This window comes from Asterias amurensis, chromosome 1 (genome assembly GCF_032118995.1).
Source record: "Asterias amurensis chromosome 1, ASM3211899v1".
NCBI classification, from domain to species: domain Eukaryota; kingdom Metazoa; phylum Echinodermata; class Asteroidea; order Forcipulatida; family Asteriidae; genus Asterias; species Asterias amurensis.
Window position 1 is genome coordinate 1,229,189 of NC_092648.1, and position 20,481 is coordinate 1,249,669.

Sequence of the window (20,481 nt, forward strand, 5' to 3'; positions counted from 1 at the left end):
ACATAACGCTAATCTATAGGCGAAAGTAGCACAAAGCTAACCAAAAACGGAATCGATTCTTGGCAAGAATCACTTCTTTTGTGTTTCGGCAAGGAATGTCGATTTATCAGGGTACGTAATTTAAAAGTGCATTAACCTCGGTCTTGCGCCCTCTTTCGGATCAACTTTCAACACGGTCGTTTAAAAAAACTTTTTTTTAAGTTGAAGTTATGAGAATATGTATTTTTTTATTAATTTCGGGTGCAAAACAAAATTAATGAGTCTCGGATCCCTCGAGTATTCAATATTTCGGCATTCAATAGTACTTTTCTTAAATAAAAAAATCGAATGAATAAAAAAATAAAAGTAAAAAATAAATAATCAACTATAGTCTGACGTCATGAAACTTGAACTTTACTCGATCTTTGACCTAGTTTTTAGTTAACTTTTTGAAAGTCTGTTGGTTTTGGTACACGGATAGGCCTATAGGCGACCTATCTCAGTTATATTTTGGGGCAAAGGGTTTTCAGCAGCTGGAGTATAAATATTGGAGAAGAAACCAGGGTAAGCTGTTATGTACATGAGTTTGGACCTAATTTTACTTTTGTTTATATACATCAACCGCAAACTTTTATTTATTAGATACCCGTGTTAACACTATTAAACACTAACACTAACAGTATCGTAGGAGGTCCTGTTTTCGAGGTGTCCCTAAAATCGTGGCAAATCTTTTACCTCTCTGTGCGCGATGTAAACAGTCCCTATGTAAAAATTGTGTGGTTTTATTTGGCAAGCAAAGAGTCTCCTCTCCCTTGACCAAAACTTAGAAACACGTGAGACTCCACTGGATATTTGCACTTGTAAATGCAAAAAGTTTGGTATTTTAGGCATTTCTTCAAGGTACAAAAATATGTCATAATGTTGAGGCCATATACAAATATTTGCCCACCGAAAAAGTTTCATCAAACACTATTTCAATTCACAATTCATGATGACCAAATCGTGTGACTGATTAATTTGCTGAGCATTCTGGAAAAAAATACAGAGGCTTAAAGAAGCCATGTGCCTTATATCATTTTCTAATATTTTTTGAGATTTTCTTTTTTTAACCCTCATATCAATATTATTATTAATATTGAAATTTAAACATCAGCTTGTTGATTCAATTATCATTGTTTATTTATACTCTTTATTATAAATTTTAAGAAAAAAAAGGGGAAGAAATAAATAAAAATCAGATTTGAAGGCCAATGATTATTCACACTTTTTATTAAATTATTTATTTTTGTTATTTTTTGCAAATTACCATGGTAATTTTAAAATTTCATTAAAAAATATTTTGAATAAAACGAAGACAACTGCTGGCTATAGAGTCATACACAGAGTCTCAAAGAACACTTGTAGTCACTGCAGATGTTTCTTCCATGTATGGCTTCACCGGGAAACCATGCTTTCTTTTTTGCCGTGAAAACAGGAAAAACTCAAAACAAATGGGGCCAGTTGAAGTCATCGAAGATCGGTGTGTAGTGTGAACATTTCAATGTCCATCAAGTTTTAATATATGTTTTCATACTTCATATTAACAAAAGAAGATAATTAGGGCATTGGTTGATATAAGGCATCATTATTTTTTTCCCAATTCAAAGAAAAAGACATAATAGCGTGAAAACTGGTAAGGGGAGGATACACTCTAAGTCTAGTAACAACAGGGTCGGATAACACTAAAAAGATTTGCTGGTAGGCATTCACTAATAATTGTTTTATGAAACAGACGGTTACAAGTGTTCGAGAGCATCAAGTTAGATTCGGGAACAGCTCCTAGTCCAGTCCTTTTGAAAAGAAGGATTCTTTTTTTTTTACAAAAATCGAAAAATAGTAAATCGTAAAAGAAAGGATGCGGCCCCCAAAAAAGGATGCTGGCGGGGACGATCAACTGGATTTTTTTTTTATTTGGCCTAAATAAACAACCAGTAGGCCCTATCACTTGTTTTGACTTTTGTGCTTTGCATGCTTTGCAATTTTGGTTTGTTGTATTGTTGTACTTGTCATGCTTGTAAACTTTCTACTAGGCAAGCATAGAGCGTACGTAGTGTAATGCTATTGCTTGGTTATCATCACTTTTAGTGTGCATAACCGTAAAGCCTACTTTTTATAAAGACACTGGACACTTTTGCAGGATTGGTAATATTGTCAAAGACCAGTCTTCCTCAAAATCTGCACAAAATAACATTAACAAACCTGTGAAAAATTGAGCTCAATTGGTCATCGAAGTTGCAAGATAAAGGAATTAAAAAAAAACATGTCACACAAAGTTGTGTGCTTTCAGATGCTTGATTTCGGGACCTTTCGAAAATTATTTCTTTCTTGAAAACTACATTACTTAAAGCTTGGGTACGGTGCTGTTCTCTAATTGTATTTATTAGTTTATATCTATGTGGCCACAATCAGTAGTCCTAAATACTTGATGACTAGCTGCTGCAAGACTTAAAAATAAAAAAATTATAAAAAGTACCATTGATCTGTATTGACTGGATAGGATACGTCCGGCCAGATGCGTCTACTACGCGGGCATTTACTAAGGGGTTTTGAAAAGTAAACATTGGGTTGTCACATATCACTCTGTACGCAAAAAAACATGAAGTTTGGTTCTGGAGCAAGTCAATTTCATCAGATTTCAAGAAACTTTCACAGAATTTAAATGTTTAGCTAAAGGGTCAAATACCTCACAATGGTTTTAGTGTTGTGCATTTATTATAGGTTGTCAGAGCGCCATGGAGCAGAAGTTCAGATGTTCAGAAAATTTGAATCTCCTTCAACAAGCTGTGTTTTAGCCTGTTTTAGGGTTTGGATAACCGTTTAATAATGTCATGAATAGGTGTGTGTCATTGGCAACTGCAAACAAGTCCTTTTGGCACAAAAGTTTTTACTTGATAGCCCTCTAAAGCGTGCCACACCGTTGATCATCAAACTTGTACAACGCGCCTGACCTGCCTATCTAGTCAAAATAATTGAAATCAATGTAAATTTATGACTCAGCATTGTCATGAAGTGGGAAATTCCAATGTGCCATTGTTTTATAGCAGATACACCCCCTAAAACCTAAGGTGTCATCGTTTTTTTACTCTTCTATTTTGATGGAAAAAGCAATGTAAAAATTGCCTATCCATTATACATGGAATTTTGTACACTCGAGGGGTAAAATGGAACCCAAAGCACGAGGGTGCATTTTCCCTCTAGGGTGTACAAAACCCATGGACCCCAGTCACAGCGTGCAACAATGTTTTGTTATACCTTTGTTTAATTGTTGTTCCTCTTCTCGAAGTTCTGTTGTCATCTTCAAACATTATTACGAAGGACTATTCATTGTTTAATAAGCAGACGAACAAGAAACAATTCCATCGAACCTGCGGTTGTTTCGTACACAGCGCTGGAAATCGACCAACGCTGGGAACGATCAAGGTGATGTACACCGGTGTACATCACTTTTCTTCGCCTCGGGTTCCATTTCCCCCTTCGAGTGTACAAAACGCCATGGACCCCGTCACAGCGTGCAACAATTGTATAATGGTACATGCATTATCCAGTTCAGTGTGCTGATTGGTTAATTAGTTGTAACTATCTGTGATTGGCTGATTGGCTGATCGGGTCAAATCCTAGGCTATCCCAACTTTCCCTCTCCACAGGGAAATACCCAACTACCCCTGTAAACTGAACAATCAACATACTCTGTGCACTGATGCCCCAGCAGCACACAATACTTGCTATGCAGTTTGATTGGCTACAAGTTTGATCTTCATTGCATAGGGACTGCTCAAAAAATGGAACACGGTGTTAGCTCTAACACTTACTTTGTGTGCCGGGAATAACAACTATAATAATGTATAAAACAGGGACAACCTTAAGCTGTTAGCATTTGTACATTCTGAGAGAATCCTAGTGTACAGAATGCACCGAATAAGCCAAACAAATTGTGTGTAGCGTATAAAGCATTTGGTCTGCAAGAGATAGACTTGTGATATTTATCATTAACTTCATTTGCCTTGATTATGAAAGCAAGTATGTTTTTATTATTGTGAATTTCATGTCATTCAGCTTTTGGCTGCAATATTATTTAAGCAATAAACCAATAAATAAATTATAAAAATATACATTTTGTTCAAAGGATGATACAGTTACAAAGTACCAACTTGAATGCCCAGGTTGATATCAGCAGGGGCACGTGTGGGCATTAACTTCTTTTGGAGGGGTTTATGGAAGATAGTTTGCCAACTTGCTGGTCAATTACAACATGTTCTCCACACTCATTATTTGAAAAAAGACTGACTGCTGCATACAGCATGTAACCCTTCTTTGCATTTAGAGCAATAAACATTTAATGTTGTGCTGGAAGGCACAATTAATGGGCTAGAAGATAAATAACCATTTGGCAAATGACTGATTTTTAGTCCGAGTATCCAAGCTATTGTTGCTAGATGCAAACTTGTTTTTGCAAAACAGATGTGCTACGCATACACCCCGTTCTTTGGTAGCAAACATTTTTTGTCAAGCAGATTTGCTAAGTGAGCAAGCCATTCTTACTGGTTGCAAACTAGTTTTTGCTAAGCAGATGTGCTAAGTACTCAAGCTATTGTTGTTAGAATATAAAAAATATAAAAATATATGTACTAAGCATACAACCAGTTCATACTTGGTTGCAAACGTTTTTTTGTCAAGCAGATACAAACTGTTTTTGCCAAATAGATTTAAAGACACTGGACACAATTGGTAATTGTCAGAGACTAGTCTTCTCACTTGGTGTATCCCAACATGCATTAAAAAACAACCTGTGAAAAATTGAGCTCAATCTGTCGTCGAAGTTGCGAGATAGGCCCTATTAATGAAAGAAAAAACACCCTTGTCGCACCATGGTCACACTATAAGTTGTGTGCTTTCAAATGCTTGATTTTGAGACCTCAAATTCTAAATCTGAGGTCTCAAAATCAAATTTGTGGAAAATTACTTCTTTCTCGAAAACTACATCACTTCAGAGGGAGCTGTTTCTCGCAATGTTTTATACTATCAACCTCTCCCCATTACTCGATACCAAGCAAGATTTTATGATAATAATTTTTTTGAGTAATAATTACTACCAATAGTGTCCACTGCCTTAAAGTCATTTTGCTAAGCATACAGGTCCTTCTTAAATCTTGCTGGTTGCAAACTAACTTATAAATATTTAGTTTGCAACCAGTAAGATTTAAGAATGACCTGTATGACTTAAAGGCAGTGGACACTATTGGTAATTACTCAAAATAATTATTAGCATAAAACCTTACTTGGTATCGAGTAATAGAGAGAGGTTGGTAGTATTAAACATTGTGAGAAATGGCTCCCTCTGAAGTGAGGTAGTTTTCGAGAAAGAAGTAATTTTCCACGAATTTGATTTCGAGACCTCAAGTTTAGAATTTGAGGTCTCGAAATCAAGCATCTGAAAGCACACAACTCTGTGTGACAAGGTGTTTTTTCTTTCATTATTATCTCGCCACTTCGACAACCGATTGAGCTCAAATCTTCACAGGTTTGTTATTTTATGCATATGTTGAGATACACCAACTGTGAAGACTCGTCTTTGACAATTACCAATAGTGTACACTGTCTTTAAATCTGTTTGACAAAAATAGTTTGTATCTAGCAGCAATGCCATTCTTACTTGTTGACCCCCCCAAAAAAAACAAAAAAACAACAACAACAAAAACAAAAACAAAAACAAAAAAAAACATTACAACATTGATTTCAAATTGACTGATTTTTATAACTGGAACGTTTTTAAGATAAGTTATTAATTATCATGAACTCTAAACAAATTAAATACCTTAAAATGTTTAAATCTTAGAGCTCATCAGAAACTTCGGTCTTTGGTAGTTTTTCAAACACTCTTTGGATCAAAGGTGAGGCGGGTTTCGATCGTGATGTGGTCGCGTGGTTGTAGTTGAACAGCTGTCAAAGTCAAACACGTGTGTAGGAAAAACAATAACATTGGTTGATCATAACCCTGACTTCTCCGGTGTTAGTACAAACTAACACGAGTCGATACAAATGGGTACAGACTACTAAAAATGAAATTGTATTTGCGCCCTCCATAGTTCAAGTTGATAAGCTCAAGTGCATAATGAGGGTGGGCGGTGCTGGGTGAAATGACCCCCAACATTTGTTTTTGATTAGGCCTACAATATTTTAGTTATATATATTTCTGAATAATGACAAGTGAACCCCAACAATATATTATGTTATCAACTATTGTGACGACTGTCTGTTACAAAATTGAGGGGAAAAAATGCAAATCCTCAGAAACCCCCCAAATAATTCTTACAGTGGCCCAAATAATATGAAACCTCGAATTTACAGATCAAATTCCTTTCTTACAAAACAAATATTGAAAGCTTTTTACCATGTTTGTTTCGACCTTTTAAAAAAGAATAACGAATAAAGAAAACCCTTCGCCCCCTTTTGATAATTAGATTTAAAATTATTATCAGTCTTTAATTTCTCCTTACCCCTAGTTAAAAACAGTGTTATCTACCTTCAAGTGGCACAAGATGTGTTAATTAACGAATGGGAAGCATTGATTGACTTTAAATTCTCCTTACCTTAAGACGAAGACGTCATCCGTAGTCTTTCGTTTCGTCCATTTTTCTTGAAGGGATATTGTTACAATTACAAAATCCGTAGCCAGCTAGCTGGCTAAAACACTGGTTAATAATTAAAGAAGATCAGTGCATCGAGTATACAACTCAGATCAACCCCATTAAAATTAAATGGTATCGTCCTTTTAAAGGTCCGCCCATTTATTGCCCTTGTTTGGTGATGTTTTGGGCAATGTTCTGCCAAGGAGAAGTTTTCGGCTTTTGTTATGCAAATGAGAACGGGTGGCGTGACCTAAGGTCAGGGGCTGGCTTTTTTTTTAGCTTTTAGCTTTCTTGCCGTGCGTGAAACTTGAACTTTCTAGAAACAATTCTGGACATTGAAAAGTCTTCTTGGTTTAGCTCCGAAAAGTTCGGGTTTTTATCGCCGTTTCAAAAGTAAACTACTAAAAAAGTGCGAGGGTAAGTTGATAATTTCCTTGTCTTGAAAACGAAAGTGTTGAAAAGTTTGTTTTATTCGCAAAACTTGAAGGAGTTTGGGGTGTTTTCTTCCCCCAAAGTGACGGGTTTGAGATGCATGTGTTTTTGTGTTTTTCAGTCCATGCACAAAATTTATTTGAAAATTGTGGGTGCGGATACCATACGCGAATTCTTTTATCTCTTTTTTCTTAAGTAATGACAAAAACATTTAACGCATGACCCAGGAAAGAGTACGGCTCGAGCCTTGCGTGCTTGCTGCACTAAAAACTTTTTCATTGTGTTGTATGCCTACTGTGTTGTTGGGTCCACTTTGCAGTGTCGTCAACATCACATTTTTTTTTCCCTCCATGGTTCGTCGCAAGAGCCGAGTGAAAAACAAAAAAAGTTAAGTGTCGTTAAATACGCCAAACAATTTCCCTCTCTTTCCTCTTGCAATTATTTACACTCGTGTTGTACAAAAGGACGAAGAGCATGAAGAGTCACCTTTTTACAAAAACAATTTCCCCTAGAGTATTCGAATAAAAGTTCATTATTCACAACAAGCATTCAAAATTCAACTGTGTAGTACAGTCGTTTGACCAGTTCTGGATCACTTCTTGAATCCACATGGTTTTTTGTTGCAATTTCTTTGATATCTTAAACAAAAAAGTTTATCAGTTTACCTAAACATGTCATAAAACTCACCAAGTATTCACTGACAAAAAAAAATTAGTTCTTTTGAAGAGGCTTTGAGAAAAGTATCGTCACCTGTTTGACCAGTTCAGGATCAGTTGAATCTATTCTGAATCAGTAGAGTGCCCTTTATTGCAAACCCATACTCCCATTCATAAAACTGTCTCTCAAGGACACGACACATCAGAGGTGTGTTGGCATGGACTTGGACTTCCTTTCTTTAGTGAATGTCATGCAAGTGTCTTCAATAGCAGCGCAAAAACCCAGCGACAAAACCACAAAACAACAGCAAAGGCAAATGAAAAAGTGAAGCAAACCTAAAAAGCATTATTGACCCCTCCAAGCTTAATTTTCTCACAAAATAAAAAAATCTACAAGAATTTGTTGAAGTAATGTTTCTCAAAATCAACTAAATAAACTTTCTACTGCAGTAGTATGATTTTACCAGACTTAGTAAGTTAGTGCGGCACCATTTGACGCAATGAGATGTTAAGTGATCCCGAACTGGTCAAGGGTAAGTTGCCCCCCCAAGAAGATTTTGATAACTTCGTCTCCTCAAAAAAGCAAGATGACTGCACAGTGTTTACAGGAATGTTTTTTTACACATTCTTGTCATTTTACATTAATATTTTTGCCCTGGCACTCCAATTCTAAAGGTAAGAAGTTTTAACAGTGTTTTTCAACCAACATTTTTCAACAAAAAAATGACAAATTTCGCAGACAACCTTCAGGAAAACGGCCATAATTTATTTGCTGATGATGTTTGGCACCTTATTTTGAGTTTGTTGGTTTAATGGATGTTAATCTTCACATTTATCAACAGAAATTGGTAATAATGAGAAATGATATAATTATTTGGTTATTGCAAAGTTGAAGTGATCCCGAACTGGTCAATGATCCCGAACTGGTCAAATGACTGTACATGGTTGCTGACTTTGAATTGCGCCCTCTTGGATACAAATTATCTGAAAGGCTGTTATCGTTTTTTTTTTTGTTTTTTTTGTGAAGTTGAACTTTGTTTTCTGTCAAGAAAAAGAACCAGTTTTGTTATTTTTACCAATACAATTGTGGTGGTAAAATTGGTCAAGCTTAGAGTTCAAATCAGCTCATCTCTTTGAATTCATCACTGAGTTTAAAATTTGTTTTTAAACTAAATGACAAACTTGGAAATCTTTTGGTGTAAATATGGATGGTAAATTTTTTTTTAAATAAAAATGAAGTGGAACATAATTGTGGAAAGTGTGTTGCTTAGTTTCATTCATGTATCTGTTCATAACACATGTATCCATCACCATCAGGCCCGAAACTAGGGATGAGGGGTTGGTGGGGGCTGACCAGCATTTTAACCAGGCATTCAATAGCGTGACTGGCCCACACACTATCGAAAAGCTCAGACACTCTTTTGATCCGTCGATATGCTAACGATATGCTATAAAACAAATTATTAAGGTTTTTTTTGTTTTTCAATTTGTGGGAAGAACTTCTGGCGTGTTTTTCTGATATAAATTTGTATTTTTTTAATCAAAAACATTTTTGCGACGCAAATTCACATCGTAGCTTGCCGTCTGGCTGTCATAATGGTGTCTAAAAAGCATTCGAAAGTTGCCACATCGTCAATCGAAAGCAGCATGAACTCCATGCACGCACGCATGGTATGAAAGCGGCAAATTTACACGCGTTTCCTTCATAATATATTTAGGTACCAATCTCATCCTACAATCCCATAAACCTTGCACTCAGGATTTGCATACATGACGTCACTGTCGGCAACCTTATACCGAATACATTCTACAGTTGCTTTTTTAATGCTTCACGTGTGTGGTGGGATGCAGCGGCAAGCGGCAAACAATCGCTGATGTGATGATTTTTTTCTGCAAGCAATGTTCATTGTAGAGTTTTTTTTAAACATCGCGATTGCTGTGTGCTACTTTTTTTCGTAATTCAGTGTTTGCATCTCAGGGGTATTTTAATCATGTTTCAATAAACTGCAGTTTATAAAACGATGTTCTTCTTTCCAATCGAAAGTTGGAGAATAGTCTCATCTATAAAATAGCATAGCTAACTAAGCAAAGATCAACGTCTCATGTTGTTTATTTTTAAATCTCAAGTCGGTTTAAAAAAAATTGCTGTTTTCTCCTTAGACCTCCCGGAAATTATTTGTCCATCACACGTTTTTTGCCCAGTAGAAATAATTAATAGCATGGTCTTTCGTTGATGTTTCTGTTTTCAAAGATCAATTACAACTTGCATTTGACCTGTGTCATAGTTTTTAAGTTGTAATATTCATTCATTATTATTTACCAAAATTAAGCAACTTATAATAAAAACGTTATGCAATACAAATACTAAGAAAAGGGCCAGTTGACTTGGTTAGTCAGTTTAAATTAAGCAAACAATTAATTATTGTGGTAAATAAAACTTGATATGTTGCTTGGCTGCACACACTATTTTACATTAATAAATTATTAATTAATTTGTTTAAAATAGAAACAAAAAACAAATAACAGCTTCATGACAAATAATTCTAGATCAAATGGACAACAGCTGGGAAACAGCCTTAATTTCCTCAATAAAGATTATTAAAAAACTGCCTAGCTTCATTGAAATTTTATTTAGTCTTTAAAAAAGGGCCCAACAATATTTTGTGGACAAACTTGTACTGCATTATTTACTTCATTTCTTTTAAATCATTTCAGATGAATTTAAAAGGTCCAAGAAATGTCTCTAAATTTTTCCGGGGCCCTAAAGCGGGCCCTGGACCCCACGCTGTAGAGGCATCGCTCTACGCGCTCGCAATTAAGATTTGTTTAATGTCCCTACCCTATAATATTTTTCTGGCTGGAACAGTGGGACTGACACCCCACCCCCCCCCCCCCCCCCCCCAACGCCACAAAACAATTTCCCTCATCCAAATTGCAGAAGAAAGATACACAGTTGAAAAATGCACTGAGTTGCATTGTCCCCTCATTTTCAATTCTTTTTTAAACTCCCACCTCGTCGCTGTGTTAAAGGGAAGGTACACATTTGGTAATTAATCAAAACAAATATTAACTTAAAAACTGACTTGGTACTGAGCATTGGAGAGCTGTTGATAGTATAAAACGTTGTGAGAAACGGCTCTCTCTGAAGTAGCATAGATATTGAGAGAGAGGTAATTTCTCACTAAAATATTACAAGACTTCTAGCCAGAAATCTTTTTTTCCTATCTGAACGCACATAAATTCGTCCAACAAGGGTGTTTTTTCTTTCATCATTTTCTTCTACCCCCCCCCCCTGAAAAAAAACTCACCAGAGAAAGCTTGCTATGGTGTTCTTTTACATGGCCCTTTTCTTGGGGGTATGCAAACACCAATTTAGAAATGTTGTTAATCTTGTTTATGATACAAATATCTCTTGCTTGAGTTGATGTGGTTTGTATTTGACACCCATAACAAGGAATTTTTGTCTGGGGGCGAATATGATTTGTGCGTTGATTTTGGAAGAAAGGTACATTGCTGCAGCACCTGGGCACAATTTTATGGTACTGCTAATGGGCGAATTATAATAATTAATTATTATTTATTTTTGAAATAAAGCGTCTTACATAACACTGTACAGAAATTGTTTACATAATATTAACATTACAAACCTTACTTGGTAACGAGTAATTGGGAGCTATTGATAGTAGGCCCCCTATACAACGTTGTGAGAAACTGCTCCCTCTGAAGTAACATAATTTTCGAGAAAAAAAGTTATTTTCCACGAATTTGATTTCAAGTAATTTTCTCAAATTGTGCGCTTATTTTCTCTTTGTGCGCACCATTTAGAACAAATTTTTTTCATTATAATTTTATTATAATTACTTATTTATTTTTTACTTTTGGGGCTGTCCTTAGTCATGGGTTCCTTGCATTGGCAGCCATTGCTGATGAAACATGCATATATGTAAAGATCTATACATTGTAGAGCTAGCTACATAGCACTTTTCTATTGTTTGATGACGGTAATACAAGGGCTCAATTTCATAAAGCTGTTCAGCAGAACATTCTGTAGTTAATTTCTTTGTAAGAGCAAACAGTTAATGAGGCACCTGTTGCAACAACACAAAATTTATTGAATTTCGGCTGGTAACCAGTTTCTATTTAGCAAGATTTGTCTGTGCTTAGCACGTTTTTATAGACTTTATAGACGTTTTATAGACGTTTTTATACACTTTAACTCTTCACGGAGGTGAGCATAGTTAAATACTTAATTTATGCTGTTTTATGCTTTGTTTATAATAGAAGTTTTATAAGGATTCAGACAAAACATTCCTATCAGTTGTCGCCCGATGTCCACGGATATTCGGATATAAAGAATATCCGGTTACTTGGTTGTAATTACAGAACTATCCGGTTTATAAATAGGTATTTGCACCCATTGCGGATGTCCGGTTAAGAAAAAAAAGGCATTTGCGGTTATGGATAGGAAAACCTATTCGCCATTAACCAGATATTCGAATAATTCGCCCAGGCCTAATCAATACTTGAAATAGGCCTTAAACTCCAACATCTGAGAGGGGGGCGCGTAACCCCTCGGACTCCCTAGATTGCACCATAGAGCATAACGACCTAAAAAAAATCCCGGGGCCCTAAAGCGGGCCCCGAACCCCAGGCCGTAAATGTTAGGACTTTCGATGTCCCCACAATCTTTCAAGACAAGGCAACATGCTTATGGCAGGCTCAGGAGTCAATTAAAAAAAATATTTTAAGAAAATTTATTCATAGGATTAAGCCAAAACTTCTCAAAAATGCTTGCGTGCTTGCTAAGAACTTAGACAAAAACCGGCTACTTATACTTTTTCACCTGCTACTTCAGAAACTGTGGACAATCCTGAATGGGGAGAGGTTGATAGTATAAAACATTGTGAGAAACGGCTCCCTCTGAAGTAACGTAGTTTTCGAGAAAGAAGTAACTTTCCACGAATTCGATTTCAAGAAATCTGATTCAGAATTTGAGGTCTCGAAATCAAGCATCTGAAAGCACACAACTTCGTGTGACAAGGGTGTTTTTTCTTTCATTATTATCTCGCAACTTTGACGACTGATTAAGCTCAAATTTTCACAAGTTTGTTATTTGTTGCATTTGTTGAGGGGTAACTTTCTGTATGGCGCCACCACTTTTTTACTCATTTTTACAAAAAGGGATATCTTTTTGAGGTTAATTAAATACAATATTATTTCATATCGAATGAAAAAGTGGTGGCGCCATACGGAACGTTTTCTGTGTTGAGATACAACTAGTGAGAAGACTGGTCTTTGACAATTACCAATAGTGTCCAGTGTCTTAAAAGCATATAAATCATGACAAAAAAAATTTCCCCCAAAAATGTATTATTGTTCATAAACATATACTCTTATGTTTAATCAGAAAATATTTCCAGGTGACTTTTAATCTCAATCTTTAAAATGGTTGTGCTCTCAAGAAATCAAATGTTGTTCTTTAATGTTTGTTGATGGTTTGTAGATTTCAAGGAACACAAGTACAATCTCAAGCATCTTGCTTTATATTATGGATCTCTTGAAAAACATTATATGAAATGGAAATCAACTTACTGATTTGTGGTTTGGTGAGCCACCTTGCCCTCAATGAGCCACATGTTAGCCTAAATGCTTCCAAGTTCATCTTAGTTTTCCACTTCACAATATTGCTTAGTAGAACCCATCATGGTAGAACAGATCCCAAGGATATTTCATTGAACCAATTGCACACACAGTAAAACATCTTATTTGCAGATAGAAGTCAGGGTACATACTAGGGTGTTACCCTTCTTGTGTACTCTCCCCTAAAGAGGTCACATATTCAAGACATGGGTATTCTTACCTTCCTGGGTTAATGTATTCGTGAAAAAATCATGAATATTCATACACTGTTTGAATGAGTGGACACAACCCCAAAACTTGAAGAAAATGCACAGTACCGTAGCTATGTATAACTTATCTGTCATCTGTGCAGCAGCACAACTGTGTTTGCAAGTGAGCCAATGATTGGCAAAATTACTGGCAGCATTTACTGCAAAAGTACAACAAATATTTGACTAAAAATATTCCTTATTTAGATTCGTTTCTTTGTTCACATGAGAAATAATTATGATTGAAGAGCAGACTTTTTGCCAAAACATTTATACATTTTTGATGTAAATTTTTGATATAAATTTAGGCCACCTGTACAAAATAGTAATATTAAGAAATACAAAATAATGATACATAATAATAAACAGCAAACACCCAAACAAACAGACAAACAAAAAAACAAGCTAAAAAACAAAAATATTTTATTGTAAATATGACTAAGTAATCCATGTAAATCAACAAACTATTTGGCTATAATGTTTGGTTTTGTTGCTGTTGTTACTGTTGTTTCGATATTGTTGTACATGTAACATCTTGCTGTTTTGCATTCAAATGGAGTGCCTTTATTTAAATTATTTCTTCAAAAGAGAATTGTAGCCTACAATTTAATTGTAGAGCAAATTAAAACAATATTGAAAGAGAAATATCACTTGTTGCTCAAACACAACAGCTCTGATACAATTGTTTGAAAAGTCAAACAGGCAGATATTTGCTATAAAAAAGGTTTGCAATCTCCAAAATTGATAACAGTAGAACTGTTTCAGTAACAGTTTGTTGGGTCAAAAGTTGCTCTTTGTAGCTTTACCTACCTGATTTCTTGATAGACACAAAAATGACTTTCATTGGGCATAGATGCCAAGAAAGGTTAATAAATACTTGTTTTTAACAAAAATGTTTTATTTTTATTTTTTGCCTGCAGCTCCAGTCTTCAAAACATCTACATGTCAAGAATTGAATGTCTGAGACCCAAGAATCATCATACAGCCTGACATCTACCTTCTCTGCAAGCAGGTAAATTGAAATTCTCCCAATTCCATCTTTGTGAAAGATTCAGAAGGACTTGGCCAAAAGGCTCAACTTGTACATTTTTTGATGGAAATTTAGGCCACCTGTACAAAATAGTAATTTATAGACAAACAAACAAACAAACAAACAAACAAACAAACAAACAAACAAGTAAACAAACAAACATACAAACAAGTAAACAAACAAACAAACACCCCAAATTTAGCCCTTTAATGTTTTAATGTAAATTTGACTAATTAATAAATGTAAATCAACAATCAACTATAGGGCTATGATGTTTGGTAGTTAAACGAGCAGAGACATGCTATAAAAAAGTTTTGCAATCTCATCAAACTTTATGTCAGCAGTATTGGAAAAGTGGAATGTGATCAAAAAAGTGTCTTTAGGTTTACCTACCTGTTTTTCTTGATTAAAAAGATAATGATTTTCATGGGGCTGGATGTAAGTAAGATTCATAATTATTTGTCTTTAACAACAAGGTGTGTTTATTTTGTTTGCCTATAGCTCCAGTCTCCAAAACATCTACATGTCAACAATTGAGTGTCTGAGACCCACTTATCATCATACAGCCTGGTATAAAGAACTACCTTCTCTGTAAACAGGTAAATTGAAATTCCCCCAATTCCATCTTTTTTATGGGGTATCCCAAATGAAGGATTCAGAAGGACTGGGGCCAAAAGGCTCAAAAGATATATTTTATTGACCAAACCAACAGTGGACGAGCTGCCAATTATAGTTGCATATCATATGGTCTCATTCAAAACTTGTAAAGTACAACCAATTTGGAGTTGAGTGACATAGATGAAGATGAAAAGGTTGAGGCTACATGCCGGCAATTTTTTTAATACTGATCTTTTTGCAACCTTTACACCTGGAAAACTCTAAATTAAACAAAGCTCTAACGGGAAGGGGGGGGGGGGAGGCACACGATGCCCTCTACCATTATTTATGCATGTAGCTTTTTACTGCTGCATTTAACCACCACCCAATTGTATGACTTTAACCAAAAATTATCTAGGGTCTTCTTGTAAAATTGCGATGAGTCATTTTCATGGAAAACTTTTGTGATAAACAAATAATAACAGCGCCCTCGCGTGGTCAATGATTGCCTTGAATGATAAATGTTTGACGGAACTGAATAAATGTCATCACGTAGAGCTTGGTGAAACTGACAATTATTGCACGTTTCATAAAAAGTAATTCTAGAACACAACAGGGTCAATGTCATCCCCTTGTTCATATTTTCAGTCTGTGAGAACAAAGGGTTTAGTGAAACTTGTTTGAGAGAAAGTATCATTTTGACCCAAATCAAGTCAACAAAACAATACAACACTGGCCTTAAAAGGTTGGTTTGTTTTAACTGATAAAACAGTTTACACCAACACCATTCCTAAAGAAAACTGTTTTATGATGTTTACCTTCTCCCACTCCAATTTGCTTATTTTGATTGCAACAATCAAAATAATCTTGATATGCACAAGTCACTTTCAATAGATTTTCCATTGTTGGTGTTCTGCAAGAAATTTTGTTACAAATTTTTAAAGTGAAAGCAATTCATTTGAAAATAATTATTTGAAGTCTACCGTTTGTTTTTGTTACAGGAAGGCTTGCCATCTCCAAAGACGTAAATCACACCAACAAGTAGATGTCTAACCCTGTGATAAAGTAACTACACTCTCAATAAAGGTAAACTCAAAAAAAGAAAAGAAAAAGTGTTACACCTAAATTGATTTACATTCCAAAAAATAATTAATGTGAAGCATTGACTAGGGAGGGAACGGAACCAATGACCTCCAGGCTAACATACTAGAGCTCTACTCTATCAAATGAGTTTGGTAGCCTGATGCAGGGGGTCACACCCTATTTTGTCAATAGTTTTGTTCGGGTGCCAGTCAGAAGCCAGAAAACCATTAGCTGGCATGTAGCCAGGGATCACACCTTAGTTTACGGTATAACCTGGGAAGCGAGAGCCATGAGAACTCCTTGAGGGGATTTTAATTTTATTTCAAATATCAAGTTGTAAACCACATATGGCAAACTGACTGACTAACATTGCAATCTATCCAGGATTGATGACGGCTGAAGTGTTTCCAAAAGAGTTCAAAGTGAGCAAAAAAAAACTCTTTTGTCTTGTTTAAACAGAATTACTTTCAAGGCGCTAAGAAGAAATAAGTTTCAGAAATATTTGTGTTTAACCAAAAGGTTTGTATGTTTTGTTTGCCTACAGCTCCAGTCTCCAAAACATCAATGTGTCAACATTTAAATGTGTGAGACCCACTTATCATCAAACAGCCTGGCAAAAAAGAACTACTTTCTCTGTAAACAGGTAAATTGAAACCCTATGATCCCAATTCCTTCTTCAGTATCCAAAATGAAGGATTCAGAAGGACTTGGGCCAGTAGGCTAAAATGATAGTTGCATATCACATAGTATCATTCCAATCTTATAAAGTACAACCAATTAAGATTGGAGTGATATAGAAGAAGGGGATATGGAAAGGTTGAGGCCACATGCTGGTAAAAATCCTAGTGCTGCTCAATCCGCGCTTCGTGTACAAACATATGGACACGCGTCTGGGAACTACAAAGAATGGTTCCCCAATCCGTGCTTTGTGTACAAACATACGGACATGCGTCTGGGAACTACAAAGAATAGTTCCCAGACGCGTGTCCGTATGTTTATATACACGAAGCGCGGATTGGGTATCTTTTCTTCCCAGGACGAACGTGTGCAGATGATTCCACACGTTTGTCCTGGGAAAAAAATCTGCACACGGTCGGGGGACAATCGGCATATCGGCATGAGCGGTAAAAGAGCGTTAGTTGAGAAAATTCACACGCAAAATTTACTTGATTTTTACTCAAAATCTGTGATACCTGTGTGAATGATTCCAAGTATAGTGCTATCTGCAACTTCTGAAGTATTAGATCCGTAAGTTTCATGATGCGGAGAGTTTCAGATGATTTTCCGAAAGGTTTTGATATCAGTGGTGCTGGGGCCAAGGATACGGAGTGGATTGGACCGATTTATGGGGCTAGATTGATCATAGCTTTAGTGTTTCAGGAAAAGTGGAAAGTGAGCAAAAAATGCCTCTATTACTTTACATACCTGTTTTCTTGTTTGTACATAGTGACTTTCAATAAGATAAGACGAAGTACCTTTCTGAAATATTTGTGTTTAACAAAAAGGTGTGTTTGTTATGTTGCCTACAGCTCCCGTCTCCAAAACATCAACATGTCAACATTTTATGTCGAGACCCACTTATCATCATACAGCCTGACAAAAAGAACTACCTTCTCTGTAAACAGGTAAATTGAAACCAGTCCCAATTCCTTCTTCAGTATCCAAAGTGAAGGATTCAGAAGGACTTGGGACAGTTTAGGCTCAAATACCAGCTGCATGTCACAAGGTCCCATTCCAATCTTATAAGATACAACCACTTTGTGGAGTGACAAAGAAGAAGAGATTGCGGTCACATGCTGGCCAAGATTCCTAATAATAATGTCTTGTTTCTCATCACTCCACCTTGAAGTGTCATCCTCTAAATTACAAAGCCCTGGGGTAGGGGACATGATCTCTGTACCAAATTTGTGCCTGTGGCTTTTTTTTTATCTGACACCACCACATCTTATGACTTTTGCCATTAATTATAGTAAGAAAATAGTTGGGCTTTGTTTGGGCTTATTTACTAAAATTTACAAACTTTCCACATGGGTTGTATAGGAATTCAAAATGGCAAATATATGCAGCATCCATCTTAGCTTTTTATTTTTTATTTCAGCATGTACTGAGGGGTTCAAACTGTAAAAGAAATACTACCAAAATTATCAGTTAGGCTTTATATTCAACCCATTTTGGCCCTCAAAGTTAACTGGAATGTCAACATTTTAAGATGGGAAAAAAGTGTTTTTTTTTTCTGAAAAAATATGATAGACGCTTAATAATTACAGTGCCCACAACAGTGGTCATTTAACGGTCCCCTTAAATGATCCATTTTTGAAACTATAACTGTTTAAGGGAAGAATCAATTTGACTAACAAAATTCATGATTTGATTAAAAAATTTGGTTTGTTTTAACTGATAGTAAAGTTAACACCAACAGAAAAACCTCAAGCAAACTGTTTTAGGAATTTGACTTCACCTCCAATCACTGATGCTTAAAATAATCCTGATGTGCACAAGTTCGTCAGAATAATCTTTCCTGGTCTCAACATTGGTGTTCTGAAAGTATTTTTTAAAAAAATTCTTAAGTGAAACCATTTCATTTGAAATTAATTCTTGTCTACTATTTGTTTTGTTACAGGAAGGCTTCCGACATTCCACATGGACAAATACACTTCACTGTTATTTGAGCAGTCCTGGTGTTACTTTTTTTCTTGAGCTTTAGAAAATCAGTTTTGTTAAATTTGTAATCTCTGCTTCATTTTGCTGTTATTTAAAGTTTTGCTTGCAATTTGTTTGTGTTTGTTGATGTTTTCCTGTCTGTATGCGTGCTCACTTGTCAAGTCGATTGCGGCGGTTGGTATACCTAAGCGGCAGATACGCGGCCGATTCGGGCATTATGTTAAAGTCCTAACGATCTTTAGGTTTCAACCTCTACTCCTGTTGTCAACATGGACCTGTTTTGGGACAGCAACTGTCTGTCACTTCTGGAATTGGTGAGTTTATACTTTCAATTTTGATTTAGTAACTGCACTCTCTAGTAAAAGGTACATTCCTAAAAGGCAATTAGTCATATTTACACTTAAATAGCCGCTTAAGTTAGGCTTTACACAAAACCAAGAAGTGGAAAGCAAATTAACATGATGCAAATAATCAGAAGGCTTTGTTTTTTTAACTGTTAGTCTTTGAACTTAATCTTTCAGAGCCAGAGATGCAGCTCTACTGACATCGCTGAAGGCTACACATAAGGGAAAGCAACTTCAATGAAAACATCAGCATCTAGTAATCAAAACACACTATAGCTGTTCATTGTCAAGTTATGAACGAACCACCCTGTAATTTGTCTTAAATTTTTAAATTTACTCTAGATGTGTTATTAGGCCTTTAATGGTGTTTTTCAATTATGTTTTTAAACTACTTAAAACATTTCTGTAAATAAGTACACCATTGCAAGCAAGCACATATGCGTTTTTATGCGCTACTTGGCGATCTTAGGTCCTTGGTGGTGCGGCACTAACCCTAACCCTAATCCTATTAACCCTATTAACCCTATTAGCCCTATTAACCCTATTAACCCTATTAACCCTATTAACCCTATTAACCCTATTAACCCTATTAACCCTATTAACCCTATTAACCCTATTAACCCTTACTAATTGTTTGGAATACGGAAGTACAAAGCATGGAACATTCCAGACTTATTGCGAAAAGGGACTTGTACACATGCACGTGGCATGTGGGGTCTTAGCCCGGCCGGTTGTTTCACATCTGGTGGTTGATCTTAAAGGTGCACTTCGGTGTTATCACAAACTATGGTTGACCAAACGGGTTAGTTCCTAGTCTAGGCCATGTGACTAGGGACCGCGTTCGGGAGTAGGGGGTGCCCCCCTCAGACGGGGGCATGGACCTGGGCGCTGATTTAATATAGTATGAGGGCCCTTATGATCTCCCGGGCGTGTCGGGGCTGGTATCCTGGGACCTGCACGTGGTGGCCCTGCTTTTAACTAGCCTTACCAGGATGATATAGGCAAAATTATGAACCAAATAAATTAAACGCTTGCAATGGTGCATTTATACAATACCTTACCTTTACTCTCACAAGTGTAATATCCAATGTACTACTGGCACAACTTTTTAGGTCATCAATTTTCTAATTGTGGTTTTTCAGCGCT

At 36.0% G+C, this 20,481-nt stretch overlaps 2 long non-coding RNA genes across 2 annotated transcripts in view; one reads left to right on the top strand and one right to left on the bottom strand.

Moving 5' to 3' along the window:
* LOC139941837 (uncharacterized) overlaps window positions 1–13,406 on the bottom strand; it is a 21,203-nt gene extending 7,797 nt beyond the window's left edge. The window contains exon 1 of the long non-coding RNA XR_011786628.1: window positions 13,325–13,406. This is a non-coding gene — a long non-coding RNA (uncharacterized lncRNA). The remainder of the gene's footprint in view (window positions 1–13,324) is intronic.
* LOC139941831 (uncharacterized) lies at window positions 453–19,087 on the top strand. The gene is made up of 7 exons (XR_011786626.1): window positions 453–543; window positions 14,541–14,632; window positions 15,152–15,249; window positions 16,249–16,333; window positions 16,875–16,973; window positions 17,860–17,955; window positions 18,951–19,087. It is a non-coding gene; the product is annotated as an uncharacterized lncRNA (long non-coding RNA).
* Window positions 19,088–20,481: the final 1,394 nt, after the last annotated feature.